The sequence below is a fragment of the Argopecten irradians genome, chromosome 14 (assembly GCF_041381155.1).
Source record: "Argopecten irradians isolate NY chromosome 14, Ai_NY, whole genome shotgun sequence".
NCBI classification, from domain to species: Eukaryota; Metazoa; Mollusca; class Bivalvia; order Pectinida; family Pectinidae; genus Argopecten; species Argopecten irradians.
Genome location: NC_091147.1, coordinates 35283495 through 35295933, shown reverse-complemented (window position 1 = coordinate 35295933; position 12439 = coordinate 35283495). Strand labels below are relative to the sequence as shown.

Genomic DNA, 12439 nt, shown 5'->3' with positions numbered 1-12439 from the left:
TTTCATAGTCATGACTTTTATTTTATTGTACGGAGGATAGACAAGTGTTTGCGTGTGTGTATGCCTATTTTGAATGCCAAGACGCCCCCATTTAGGCTAATGATACTGTTTCGGATACGCTACCTGTAATGGGTTTTTTTTCTGGAAACCTGTATATGATCTGTTAACCTATTGTTCGCTTAGACGCTCCCAGAATTGTTCACCGACAATCAGATGTTCTGTATATATAGGCGAGATAAGTGACCGTACAAACATGTACAACTGACGTAACTATGGGATTCCCCGAACATTCCTGAGGAAAGCCCCCGGTTGTAGCCCTGACCAGCGATTCATTTTGTATTTTATTACCGTTACAATGCTTGAACACATGTTTTGTTTTGATGTCAAATACATATCTAATTGGATGTAATAAAAACTCTTTATTGTTATTTTAAAATCCGTCAACTTATGACGCAAAATCTTATCGAAGCGTGAACTAGAAGTAGTCCGAACCTTCACTGCTTTTGTATTCATACGTCATTGCGTTTACGCTAATTTGAACGCAACTCCCCTCCCGTTGACTATATAGGGACATATGTAAATACATGTATTTAACAACTTATTTTTGCTTCCCCATTCTTTGAATTGTTTATTCTACCCATAATGATGGAAATGGTCCGCATAATGATTTTTTTTTTTTTTTTTTTGGGGGGGGGGGGGGAGGGGATATTAAACAGGATTACATTGTACATATAAAAAATAATACTCTTTTAAGTGAATAGTCGGGCAAAGGAAGGCTTAAGTCGGTTTAAATGGTGTTAATATATCCAGTATAATTTCCTATGAAATAGAAAAATAAAATATCCTGTCAAAATCGCTCTGCACGCGAAGAAATTAATTTATAGTAAAGGAATCCTAAAACGTCCTCCTGACTGCCTATATCCGTGTTGACATTCCCATTATCAGATACGTTTATGTATTTCAAGATTATGCTCTTTTTGAAAATACGCTACATTTCGTTGTTTCATATCATTTTCCGTATCAATTCTATAGTCACATACATTTAAGTATAACTTACCTGTTTACAACAAATCTTTTGCATCGAAAACTGTAATAAACGTTTGTTTTATTTCAAGTACTGTTCGCATATAAATCCCATTATATATTATCTGTTTTCGGACTACATATACATTCTGTACGTAGGGATATAAGGCGGTCACCGCCAGAGCGCCCGCGATTTACCTGTAGATTGGCGACAGTACTCGAGTCTATAAATAACTAGCTACACTTATTAGACATCTTCAGTTCTGATCGTAGACGCACTACGTACACGTAGACGGACGCGTATACGACAGTTAGTTTAAACAATATTTATTCAAATGTATACATACATATACACCAATACATTCAGTCAGCTAGGATGAGAAAACAAGCTAAAAGCTTATATTAATTCCTCTCCTGAAATTAAAGCACGGCGTTTTGACATATAATAACAGAACAACCAGTGAGACAATACATTTATACTTAAGTAGAGATATTTCTCGCTCTCTCTCTATATATATTTTTTCCGTAGTACATTAAGTGTTTAATATAGAAATATACTGTCAATAGACAATTAATTTTATAGTTACTTTTCAATTGAGTGATAAATCTATGTGATTTTCGTATACATCTACTGCAGACATTTTAAATAATAATTTTGTGATAGTAAATGTAAAGTTATAATTATGAATTAATTATGTAGTTTGACAAGTTTATTGATTGAAACCCCAGTGAAAAAAAAAACAAGAAAACTATACAAGGTATGAATTACTAAAATCTTTTACTGTAAAAGATGCAATGAAGGATCACCCCATAAAAGGATATTTAAATCGTCAACGATATTATATTTTGTGAATATACCAGAAAGATATTGGTACCTAATGTCAGCATATTTGATACAATTGAACAAAAAATGAAAAGAATCTTCTATTATAAAACCACATGCAAAACGAGGCGAATCTATAAGTTTTTTACTGAAAAGATGTTGGTTTAATATACTGCATTCTAGACGCAACCGAGCATGAAGTATTTGGTCTGGTCTATTACCTGTGTTAAAATAGCTAATCGGTCTTCTTGTGATTTCAGTTTCAAAGTAGTTTTTGAGAACCTTAATAGAGGAATTTTCTCTTATATCTACTGGAAGTTCATTCCATGCATGAGTCGATGAAGGTAGAAAAGATTCATAATACAGATTTGTCCTTGTGCGAATTGTTTGATGCATATCTGATCGTCTAGTGTTGTACATTTGTATGTATATGAATTGCGGTTGGTCTAGGGGGTAATATGGAGGAAAGATATGTTGGAGATGTGTTATGAACCATTTTGTGATATTGTAAAAGTTTATGTTTTCTACGACGTTCGACTAGCTTTTCCCATTGTGTGTCTTTATAAAGTAACTCTATTTTCGAAAGTTTGGTTCCCCCTGTTATAATTCGGGCCGCTTCTGTTTGAACATTTTCTAACCTATCAATTAAGTATTTTGGTATATTGTCCCAGATTACATCCGCATATTCTAAGATGGGTCTAATGAATGACATGTAAATGTGTTGTAAAGTGTCTCTATCAAGTGTAAATTTTAATTTTCTCAGTATGTTTAATCTTTTAGAGGCTGATTCTATAATATGGTCTATATGTATATTCCAAGAAAGATTTGAAGAGAACCAATCTCCAAGATAAGATGCTTGTGATTGGTAACTTCAGAAACAACACTGTTATTTAAGTAAATGTCTCCATGATCGGGTCCTAATAATTTCCGTGATATTCTTAAACTTTCTGTTTTGTTTGGGTTAAAGGTCACCAGCCACGTATCAGCCCATTTTTGAATGGTTTCAAGATCATTATTCAACATTGAGCTGGCCACATTTGGATTATTAACAATAACATACAGAGACGTGTCATCTGCAAACAGTTTAACGTTACATCGTAAATTTACAACTATGTCATTGATATAAATAAGAAAAAGTAGAGGACAGAATATTGACCCTTGTGGTACACCCGCATTTATGTTTTTGAAGTTTGAAAATTTACCGCCAACAACTACTCTTTGCTTCCTATTTATTAAATAACTTTCAAACCATTTAATAATGTTACCTGATAAGCCCGCTAGTTTCAATCATATATCAACCCATCATGCCAAACACGGCCAAACGCCTTACTTATATCACAAAATACTATTCTAATTTCTTTCCTTAAATCTAAAACTTTCTCAATATCATTTGTAATATAAAGTAGCTGATTAATTGCAGAATCACCGGATGTAAAACCCAACTGGTGTTCAGTGAAGAAGTTTTTATCTGTAAGAAAATTGTAAATATATTTTAACACACAACGTTCCATTAATTTACTAACAATACTTATAGGAAAAATGGGTCTATAGTTTGCTAGATTAGATCTATCGCCTTTTTTAAATACTGGAGTTACATTTGCAGTTTTCCAACTATCTGGATAAATACCTGAATTAAGGAATTATTAAAAATACAACATAGTGGTTTACGTAATTGCTCTTTGCCTTCTTTCAAAAGTTTTGCATGAATTAAGTCGGGACCAATTGCTTTAGTTTGTTTAGTTTTACGTCCTATTAACAGCCAGGGTCATGTAAGGACGTGCCAGGTTTGTTGGTGGAGGAAAGCCGGAGTACCCGGAGAAAAACCACCGGCCAGCGGTCAGTACCTGGCAACTGCCCCACATGGGATTCGAACCCGCATCCCAGAGGTGGAGGGCTTGTGGTAATATGTCGGGACATCTTAACCACTCGGCCACCGCGGCCCCGAAATTGCTTTAGACACGTCAAGAACATTTATGGCGTCATTAACATCCTGGGGAGTTATATGAATATATCTAAATAAGGTGGATGGAATACATTGTGTGTAGGTAATGTAGCATGTGAAGTGTTTAATGAAGACTGTCCTGCGAAATAGGTGTTTAGTGCGTCTGCTTTACTTTTATCATCATTAATTACTGTATTGTTACATATTAATGGGGGTATAGAAACAGATTTTTTGGAGAAGCGAGTAAACATGTTTGCTAATTTCCACCATTGTCGAGTGCATGGTTTGGTAAGTTTAAGTGTATTTGACAGTTTAGTTTTGCAATCTGCCTTGGCTTTTCTTATCGCATCAACACATGAATTACGTAACTTTTTGAATTTATTCCAATGGATTTGACTTTGAGTATGTTTAGCTTTCATATGCATACGTTTCCTAGCTCTTATCAGAGCTCTGATATTATTATGCATCCAAGGGGAATCTCGAGGACGAACAGTAATAATTTTGTTGGGAACTGAACATGCAGCACAAGTTAAAATTAATTGGGTTAAAAAGTTAACAGCATCTTGTGGAGGGCAATTATTTATATTTACCTGCCAATCGATTTCACCAAGTTTGTTATTGAACAGCTGATATATATAGTCGCCTTGGTTGTATAGCCATATTTTTCTTTTAAATGTACAATTATAGGTGTTTTTAGGAAATAATAATATATACATATATAGGGCAGTGGTATCTATCTAAAGCTGGTAGAAAAGATTCTCCAACTGATACCTTTTTAATTATATTCATATTATTAACTATGAACAAATCAAGTAAAGAAGAAGTTCTTTCAGTGAAGTTTGTTGGATCATTTACTAATTGAGTTAGAGAATAATGATGTAGAATACCTTTTATATGTATTGGTCCGTGTGTACCTGGCAGGTTCAACATGTTATCATTAAAATCACCAGTTATAAAGATATTCTCAGTATTTGTATCAACAGCAAGATCTATAGAGTTTTCTATGAGGAGCCATATATCATATTTGGAATTGGGAGGTCTATAAAATTTTCCAATTAAAATATCAATATTGTTTACACTTATTTCCAACCAAATACATTCCAAGTTTGCTCTTTTATATTTTTATTTACATATACAGCTATTCCTCCACCTATACGATCATATCTACTCCTATACGACAGTTATCAGGGGGCGTCTCAAAAAATAAGTACAACATTATGTTATAGAGACAATGTGAAGCTGATATGTACTTGACCATGTTTAGGGGTCTAGAAATCAGGAACATTCTCATTCTTCATATAAAGGTGTATATCTGTTTATATGAATTACAACAAATTTTCATATCCCTGTGTGTACATGCTACACCGACCCGCGCGCTTCTTATACAATATCAAGCAAATCAAATAAACGACAAACCACAGTTCTCGATATACATTTTCAACGCTATTTCTGCGCATTATTTCACTATACGTATTAAAAAAACAAATTAATTTTGAAATTTTTATCTTATTGAGTAAAAACGTTTTGTGTTCTGGTATTTACCAGTGAACGTGGGGGCAGTCAACCGAAGAAACTAGTACTCTAGTGACTGTTCAAGTACGGTGAGACGTATGTGACGCACATACAGGCATGATACGGGATTGCAGTTTTACGAAAACAATGATTTCCTTCTATAAGATAATGATGCACAGATGTCAAGGGTTTGGCGAATTTTATAACAGGGATGACGCCAGAGAGTACCAATGGCTCTGTGTAGTTTGTCTTCCCGGATTTTCGTTAATGCAACTATACTACATGTATAATGATATATAAGGACGTTATATGTTTACTCTGACAGATACTGTGATACGTTACAGCTTGGTCAAATGAAAAATGCATGTTGCATTTCCAATCAGGCAAAAAATGTCTGTTTAGGGTTACATTGGCAAACAAAAATAGGATCGGTCGGTAGGGTTTTTTGAAATATTTTTTTAGTGTTTTTCACTCTAAACTGATGGTCGGAACCGGAGTCCGAGATCGAAATCCCGACTATTTTTATTATTTTTCTTAGAACAGTGGGGAAAAAATAGGATCGGGAGTAAAAAGTTAGTGTCGGTCGGTTAACGCTAAACATTTTTTGGCCTTAATAATATTAGTTGATTTTATCACTAGCGAAACGACTACACGGCGCATTATGCATGATACTATATTTGGTTATGTACATGTATTTTAACTTTTTCAGTATTTCGGACTGAAGAAGGCCCTATAGTGGCTGAATATATATTCCATAGAAATGATTTTGATTTTACTTTGAATTTATTTATTTTGGCCTTTTATTTCGGATTATTAATATACTAGCTTTATACCGTTTTTCCTCATTATGAACTTTTGATACGCCCCCCGAATACGCGTCCGTCTACATCTACGCTCATAACTGGAGATGTCTAATCAATACATCGATACAAGTCAGCGGTAGAGCGGTAGATATAATACGTAGGGGTTTATATACACGCGTCGATCTCAGTTGGGGTAGTACGGCTATAACATTCGCTGTCGAAATACAGAACAGGTTTGATATTTGTGTAAAGATGCATAATTGATGTTAGGGTTTATGCATGTATGTTTTAAAATAGTGGTCTTATATTTACCCTGGTCATCCTCGTTACCGCGTATTAACACTTCACAAGTTAACATGATTAGTGTTGCAACCCTATCTCAAGACGTCCTTATATGTTATTATTGTTTTAAGAAACTTATATTTTTTATTTCGAAAACGGTTGTTATCATACTGAAAACATTGCTAAACACACTAACTAAATCAGTCTATTTTTAGACCATACAGAGAGACGCAAAACCTGTGCCAACGCAGCCCATACATCAATGTGTTTGCGTCAAGACGATCTGTTGACTACCTATGTCAAGGCCGCTTATTTTTTTGTTGATTGTAGAGGTGTCCTAGGCTTATGTTATCTTAAAACCCAGCTAGTAAAGTTTCCTTTGTTGTAGATGACCATTATATTACATAATGGACACCTAGGAGTCCATTATGTAACTCACTGTCCATTATTATAGGGCCCCTGTCCATTATTCCCCAAAATAATGGACAGTCTATTTTGAACAAGGAAAAAAACGCTGCTGTATGGAAAACTAAACATGTTTATTTGACTATCCAAAATTTTACATTTAAGTTCACTCCTCCATCGAAATTATTACTTCCCCTTCCTAGCTGTTACTGTTCTGAAAATAAAAAAACATAATTAGATTCTTGCATTATCATTTGTTACATCTTTTTAAAACTTGTAATTGACGAGGAATAGGAACTCTAGATTCTTGACTGAGGTGGGATAATATGCAGTCTTTTAGATCAGATATCTCACAACCCTTATAACATATAATCTGATGATTATGGTTAAACATAATATACTTAAGAGCGAAACCTGTCTAATCTGACACCTGCTTTCCCTATCCTATCTGTAACTGTTCCGTATTCAACAATAGCAACAATAGTATACAACAGTATCTGACTTTCCTACACCCTGAATAATCTGACCAAACACCCACGTGGTGTCGGATTAGACAGGTTTCATTGTATTCCAGTGCAATGCTATCATAGCAATCAGATATGTTTTTTTTATCATATCTATAACATGCGTATGGTAGATTTTTTTAGGAAAAACAGTTATGTTTAAATTGTAGCGAAAACTCACCTTGCTTGTATGTATTTGATGTAAAGTTAGACAATGCACCTGTCCTTGTGCGAATAAATAGGTCACTTCAAACAGGCAAACAATCTGAATCACAGCTGCGTACATCCCTACATGTAAATGATGGCCGAGTAAGGAAAATATCACTATCCGACATGTTCAAAAACACTGTTGTACCTCCAAAGGTGTAAAACTAAATGACTGTGCATGCATCTCAACATTGTTAGTCCATTATTTGTCACAGGTGAGTGAACACCTGTGCAATTCCTGAAATGGGATGTCCCATTTCTCAAACAGGGTACGCAAGGTAGTGAGTAGTGGTATGATGGGTTTTAAGTAGGATAAATTCCTCAAACTGTCCATTATTAGAGAGAATGGATTGTACCTCGCCCTGCGGGCTCGGTACTATCCATTCTCTCTAATAATGGACAGGTTTTCGGAAATTATCCATTACTTAAAACCCAGCTAGTAAAGTTTCCTTTGTTGTATATGACCATTATATTACATAATGGACACCTAGGAGTCCATTATGTAACTCACTGTCCATTATTATAGGGCCCCTGTCCATTATTCCCCAAAATAATGGACAGTCTATTTTGAACAAGGAAAAAAAACGCTGCTGTATGGAAAACTAAACATGTTTATTTGACTATCCAAAATTTTACATTTAAGTTCACTCCTCCATCGAAATTATTACTTCCCCTTCCTAGCTGTTACTGTTCTGAAAATAAAAAAAACATAATTAGATTCTTGCATTATTATTTGTTACATCTTTTTAAAACTTGTAATTGACGAGGAATAGGAACTCTAGATTCTTGACTGAGGTGGGATAATATGCAGTCTTTTAGATCAGATATCTCACAACCCTTATAACATATAATCTGATGATTATGGTTAAACATAATATACTTAAGAGCGAAACCTGTCTAATCTGACACCTGCTTTCCCTATCCTATCTGTAACTGTTCCGTATTCAACAATAGCAACAATAGTATACAACAGTATCTGACTTTCCTACACCCTGAATAATCTGACCAAACACCCACGTGGTGTCGGATTAGACAGGTTTCATTGTATTCCAGTGCAATGCTATCATAGCAATCAGATATGGTTTTTTTTATCATATCTATAACATGCGTATGGTAGATTTTTTTAGGAAAAACAGTTATGTTTAAATTGTAGCGAAAACTCACCTTGCTTGTATGTATTTGATGTAAAGTTAGACAATGCACCTGTCCTTGTGCGAATAAATAGGTCACTTCAAACAGGCAAACAATCTGAATCACAGCTGCGTACATCCCTACATGTAAATGATGGCCGAGTAAGGAAAATATCACTATCCGACATGTTCAAAAACACTGTTGTACCTCCAAAGGTGTAAAACTAAATGACTGTGCATGCATCTCAACATTGTTAGTCCATTATTTGTCACAGGTGAGTGAACACCTGTGCAATTCCTGAAATGGGATGTCCCATTTCTCAAACAGGGTACGCAAGGTAGTGAGTAGTGGTATGATGGGTTTTAAGTAGGATAAATTCCTCAAACTGTCCATTATTAGAGAGAATGGATTGTACCTCGCCCTGCGGGCTCGGTACTATCCATTCTCTCTAATAATGGACAGGTTTTCGGAAATTATCCATTACATAAAATTACGTTTAAGTTTCCCTTGATCGTTACATGATTTCTCAAAACGACCAGCAAGTGTTTTTGATAACTTATGTTCAAATGTATCACAAATGACAGGCATACTTAATGCCACAAAAACTAATATTATTGTGAATTAAGTTAATCATGACTATTTTATGTACTAAAATTTGTCATATTCTTTCTTCCAAATCTATTCGATGTGAGATTTCAAATAATCAAGGCCGCCATTTTGTTTTTTTAGTAAGCTTTCCGTCTGCTCTCTGGAGAAAATAAAGACCGGTGTAAACCAACATTTCAGTCAATTTTAAAAGGACAAAGAAGACATCTGACATACATAATGTGTTCTTCGTTTCTTAAGTATTTTAAAATCACCAAAATAGTCTGTTATTGTCATACTCACGAACTTCAGGCCCTCGATGGGAAATATTTATATTTTCTGCTACAGTATATATAAAATTCAGAACCATTTTATCATTTTGATGCAGTGCTGGTCGTTTGTATTATAAAAGTCTGTAATAACATATCGAAAATATTGCATCTGAATTTTTAAATAAAGTTTTGTCATTGATTTTAGACTTAAAATATGTTATATGTAGGTTTGGCCCCCTTCTGTCCATCATTCTAATTTTCAGTCTTATTAGCATTATCATAACGTCTAGGTCATCCTTTGTCAAGGTAAATATAGTACTGACTATTGAGTATATAAACACGATTTAGATGTATAAAATTGTCTTGTGTCATTATCGCACAAGTCAGATTGTATAAATTTCCGAACTAGTTTTGAATTTATGTTACCATGGATAAAAACTGTTTGTTTTAGCAGTGCATTTAGAACATTTGGTCTAAATACATTTGTACCACTGATCACATAGCGTGCAGCAGCTGCTGCAATATAGCAAATGCCATCCTCGATACTCCAGAGGTTACAATGTAACTGACGTTATTTCCACCCCTAGAATAGCTCATAGTAAAATTAGAGGCAACATAACAGATATCTTAATAGAACGTTTAAAAATGTTACTAAGATATGGTACATTCCAACTAATCGCCAATTCTCTTGTGTTCAGTGTAATAGATGGATGCAGTGGCACATTCTTTGCTAGACTGTCATAGTCGCGTATTGCTATCTCTCCGTGACCATTTTTTCACGAAGATAGTCAATGACTACCAAGTACAAGTCTACACCCTTTATACCAACTCCTCAAGGGAATCAAATGTTCCTACGTAGTCCACCAGCCACACTGAAAAATATCTTTTGTTGATGAGGACCATTGCCTTGCGCCATTAATTTCACAGCTAACGTTTAACTAGTAAGAGTATGTTTCAATACATCCTACACTATTTGGTATTTTTGTCATATTTTATAGTTATCACTTATTTTATTTGGATTGTTTTGCACTATACCAATTTCTCCTTAAAGCTGACAGTGCAAGCTAAAAATATACATTTGATTAAAAAAAAGAGGATATTTTTTTTTCAAAATCAGTTACCGAGACAGGCCCTTGCGTTTTTAGGACGGGCAGCTAGTCGCCATTTTGTTTAACTCTGCTTTGATACAATACGCCCACCCCCTATATACGCTCAGTCATGTACATATCCACCTAACAGTTGCCCACTATTCCCTATGAATACATAAGCAAACCCTTTACCTGTAAATATGTCCAGGGCTTGTTTTAGCAAGCAAACATGTCAACTCCTTCAAGCTGTCATTTAGATGTTTCAAAAATTGAACTTTCCACACAAATGAATAGAAACCCTAATAATAATGCATCCACATATATCCACGTATACTATCGTACCCGACGTACTCGACTGGCCAAGCGCACGTGTCCACCTATCCTGAACAAGTGACGCTTCCATATATAAACTACCAAAGGCCCACACGTGTACATGTGCGTGTAATATCTAATGTATATATTAGTGTTTTATTAGCTCGTATTTGAAATATTTTGGAATCTAGCTGACAATATTACTTCAATGAAACCTTGTCAGGTGAATGCAGTGTTTATTTTAGTTTGTTAATGTTATCTACTATTAGAATTTTCGAGTTTGTTAAATAAAAAAAAATATGGATCTCGCACGTGGAGAGAAGGTATGAACTCCTTCATTACTTTTTATTCAACTGTATAGATCTATATATGTTTCTTAGAAACTTTATTTGAGAAAAAATTGATAGTACTAACCATTTTATTCTAAATACGTCTGGGGTATATACATGTAGTACAGTAGATCTAGAACTGGTCAGGTATTAGTTATTACACCTTGAACAGCGAGCGTTCGACTGATTGCACATGTGTGTGGTTCACGCGCTTTATATAGGGGTCGGTACCCGTTGTTGTATCTAAGCAAGAGTGACGACTGTCCGTCCTTAGAAACGCAAGGGGTTGTCTCAGAAACGAATTTTGAGAAAAAAAATATTGAAAAAAAAAAGTTTTTTTTTTTTAAATCTCAAATGCATTCTTTTAAGCTTGCCTTGTCAGCTTTAATTGCCTTAAGTTTCTGTTCATAATAATATAATAATTTCATAGTAACTCTTCAAATTTTGGAGGAATAAAGACAAGAATGAATGAGTGAATGCTGCAGGCTTTTAATTGGTTAAGAATTTTTTCTTGATCTAGTCAAGGAATGAATTATTGAAAAATGAACAAATGTGTACATTCCTCATTGCTCTAATTTGTTCAAAATAGAAGAATAGAGACTACCAAAAAACAGATGCAAAATAACGGTTATCTTTTTCTTTTCTTTTTGTAGGTTCCCTTTGCAGATAGTAACATAAACGCTTCTCAATAGTTTCATATCTTGCCAATTGCATGGAAGGAGCTCTGCACAATAGGAGCGTGAAAATATCATCTTTATGGTAAATGTGGATGTTGCTTGTTTCAGGTTATATATACCTGTAAGAGATTTCAGAAAAGATGACCATGGCATAACAAAAGGTATGTATATAACTTAGATTTACTTGATGATAAGTATGCAAATTATCAAGTTGATGTAGTTATATTTAGTGTTCTGTGTATAGTGTTCTGTTCGGCATTCACAATATATATTTCGCTAACATGCATCCACGTAATTACCCCGTCTTTTTACATTATAAACTATTTGAACAGCTTCTCATATACATGTATAACAGAAACATGATACGTTGAAATAAATTATCTATTCGGAAATGACAAACAAAAAATTAATAAATAAATAAACATTCTCTATGATTGAAGACAAACCGGTTTTACGGCTCGAGATCTCGAGCGCTACGCCTGTCTTCAACACATAGTAGATCTATACAAATATCGGTTAACACAGATAAAGAAGAATTCATTTTA

The 12439-nt window shown here is 34.5% G+C and overlaps 1 long non-coding RNA gene across 1 annotated transcript; it reads right to left on the bottom strand.

Moving 5' to 3' along the window:
- Positions 1-6905: 6905 nt before the first annotated feature.
- On the bottom strand, positions 6906-9117 carry LOC138307478 (uncharacterized). Its single transcript, XR_011205992.1, has 3 exons — positions 8665-9117; positions 7475-8192; positions 6906-7004 (listed from the first exon to the last, which is right to left on the bottom strand). It is a non-coding gene; the product is annotated as an uncharacterized lncRNA (long non-coding RNA).
- Positions 9118-12439: the final 3322 nt, after the last annotated feature.